Source organism: Antechinus flavipes, chromosome 2 (genome assembly GCF_016432865.1).
Source record: "Antechinus flavipes isolate AdamAnt ecotype Samford, QLD, Australia chromosome 2, AdamAnt_v2, whole genome shotgun sequence".
Lineage (NCBI taxonomy): Eukaryota > Metazoa > Chordata > Mammalia > Dasyuromorphia > Dasyuridae > Antechinus > Antechinus flavipes.
The window spans coordinates 155,345,734-155,349,054 of NC_067399.1; the positions used below are offsets into that span (position 1 = coordinate 155,345,734).

The 3,321-nt window shown below is 33.9% G+C and overlaps 1 non-coding gene across 1 annotated transcript; it reads right to left on the reverse strand.

The window, feature by feature from the left end:
• Positions 1–698: 698 nt before the first annotated feature.
• Positions 699–827, reverse strand: LOC127552694 (U6atac minor spliceosomal RNA). The gene has a single exon (XR_007951549.1). It is a non-coding gene; the product is annotated as a U6atac minor spliceosomal RNA (small nuclear RNA).
• Positions 828–3,321: the final 2,494 nt, after the last annotated feature.

A 3,321-nucleotide genomic window follows, 5' to 3' on the forward strand; every position in this document is an offset into this window, starting at 1 on the left:
CAGTGTTTGAATGGAAGCATGAAATTCATGGATATTTCCTGGGAGCACCTTGACCCCTTAAGAGATAGTGGCATGGAAAGTGGTTTTTGTCCTGAACCAATACTTCTTGTTTTCTGTTGGTATAATGATATTTCCTGAATAGCTGAGAGAAGGCTTTGCCCCAATCAATTAATAAATAAACATTTAAAAACATCTAGTATATATTGAGTACACTGCTGAGCACAGTGATTGCAAAAAGAAACAGGAGGAGCCAAGGACAAACTATATACAAATTGAAGTCTTTAGAAATATCCTAGAAAACAAACAACATGTAAACAAAAAAACCAAGCAAAGGAACAAAAAACAAGCAAACAACTACACTATATTTAAGGGGACTACCTTGAAGACTCTAGAAATAGTATTCTAGGAGCCATGTTACCTCTTTGCTAAATGTACGCTTGACCTCAATTTTCCACACTTTATTTGTGCCTTCAGGAGAGTGTTCCACAGACTTCTGTGTGGGTATAGGTGTGGCATCAATTAATTAGTTAATTAATTTTGCCCAATTGTGCATCATATTAAAATGCCCTTTTTCTGACATACAAGCCTAATTGACTAGATAATCAACTAAAAATTAAAATGACAAGCACACCAGTAATAAATGATGAGCTATATTATGAAGATACTCTAATTCCTAAGGAATACCCCTATAATATAACAGCAAACCATAGTTAGATATCACAGAGTGGGTGGTAATGCCTTAATCATATAGGTGTTATAAAGGTTCGTAATACTTCTTCCACCATGATCAAAGGGGATTGCTAACTTTCTTTCCTCTCATAATACTCTCTACTTATGGCTCTAAGAAGTTGTAGCATGTACAATGGCCACATCCTTGTAAAACCATCTTGGCAGATGGACTAAAGCAGACTGGGGATCTGACAGGTCTCTTACCTATTGGTGTGTTAGGGTTATGTCTGCCCCAAGCGTGTAATTCTGGAATAAAAGAAGACAAGTGATATAGCCATGATGACACAGCAAGTAATTATCTGAGGAAGAATCTGAACTTGTGTCCTGAATCCAATTCCAGTTTACTTTCCACAATGAAAGGTAAAATATAGATTTAATATTTAGCTTGACTTTTGTATAGCTCAAAGATTAATGGCATAAAATCATGGATTATACCTACCATGACTATAATTGCCATTCGAGGAATCAATTCAGTTCATTTTAGAAAACTTTCATTAGGAACCTACTATGCACAATATGGTCTATAACAACTACTATTAGACTTGGATTCAGAAGATTCTTAGATTGGAATTCTTTCTTTGATCTTTTTAGCTGTGAACATAGGCACACATAGCACACAAAAATGCTAAAACAAACAAACAAACAAAAACCAAATCTAAAACTCCTAAAAAAGTAATTTGGGACTTCTTCCTAATCTTAGATCTTTATTCAAATTCCCTCAAAACACTGGGAAAAGATCTACCATTTTGAGTAGAAGATCATTCTCTAGGCCTCTTTTTCAGTCACCATCTAATAGCTTTAAGGAAGGAATCTTACTGAGGTTGTCAAAACAAGAGAAGTAGAACATTACTTGAGAAGAGAACTTTAAACAAAGAATAATAGGGGTTTCTCTCTTACATTAGTCCAAAGGCTTCAGACTAGAATACATTAAAAAAAAACCTTTCATAATATTTTAAAAGACGAATAAGAAAGATGAGAATTGAGATTAGGACTGTGTTCCCATACATGAATGGTGGTAGGGAGGGGTTTGGGGGTGAGGAAAAAAGGGGGTAGAACAAACCTAAAATAACAATCAAGTGAATACAAACAAATGATTATTTTGAAAACTGGTTTTTAATTGAGTCAGGAACTCATTTCATCCAAGTTTTCACTGTGTGCTTAACTTCACTGAATTAACAATAGCTTCCCTCTCAAGAATCCCCCTTTAATAAGGACTAGCTAGTTACAGGAAGTACTTTTTCTATGTACTTATTAAATATGAAGTGAAGGTGGTGGTGCCTTGGTGTACAAATGATGATTTCCCTGAGCATATTCTACTAACACTATAAAAAAAAGCAATAATATGCCAGAACTTGTATTTTTATTATTTAAAAAAAATGACCTAGGTACAGATACAAGTTCACCTGGTTCAAGTTTATTTTATTAAGGATAAGATAAATACTACCAGATTTCTTTGCCCCCCACCCCCAGAAAATATGTAACTCAAAAATAGGATGAGCTCTTAGGAGATTTACGAAGTCTAGGAATAAGGTAATAATTCTGGTAGTAATTTTAGTGTTCTAATTTTAAAAAAAGAAAGAAAGAAAACCTTTAAGTTTTTTTTTCCTTAAATTTTACTTAATCTGTAACAATTCTATTTCTTCAGTAGAATCCAAAAAAAAATACTGTAGAAAATCTGTTGGGCCTTAAAACAGAATGTGTAATGATGAATTGTATTTCAGAGCATCATAGATATAGAATTAAATAGGATCATAGAGGTGATTGGGCCTAATCTTTAATTTAACAGACTGAGGTCTGAAAAGGTTAAGAAACTTATCCAGTCACACATCATCTAAGACCTAAGATTTAAACTTGGGTTCCCAGACTCCAGATCTAGCGCTTTTATTCATGAAACCAAAGATGACCAACTAGTAATGAATCAGCTCTCAATCTTAGCTAAGTCTACTGACCTATTACTCAATTCCAAACTGATCCAAGATCCAATGCAATTGGTAAAATTTTTGTGAAGAATACCCTTGCAAGTGCATACTTACCATATAGGGAGACAAATTACAGTAAACATTTATTAATCTCTCTCTTTCTGGTACTATGCAGGTCAGGGAGAGCAGTAAAGAAAATTAGGTGAGAAATGAAAGAAACAAAGAGCTGAAAGAAAGGTTCAGTAATTTACATGAGAGGTAGCAAGTAAGGGGAGAGGCAGCTAGTGTAAGTGTTCAGAGTCATGTAGATGTAACTTCTGTGGTAGATTTCATTCTCTAATTATACTGATGGTATTAAAGAGGAAAAAAGTGGGGAGAGTGTATAAGTAAAGGACAAGGGAAATAGTCTTTTAATCTCCCAAAATGAAAATGTCCATTTCCTGTACCCTGAAGGAATCTACAACACAAAAATACTTCCAACTTTTCATTTTTTTTTATTTGAAAAGCTTAATTGGGTGTGCCTAAAGCTCACACTTCACTTTTTATATATAAAAATAAAAGTTAAATGCATACATAGGTGTTATTAAAAACTCATATCCAGTTCCCACTTTTTATTAAAAATGAATTGGGGGGGATAATTTCCTAAGTCATGTTTCAACATTCTGCTCAAACT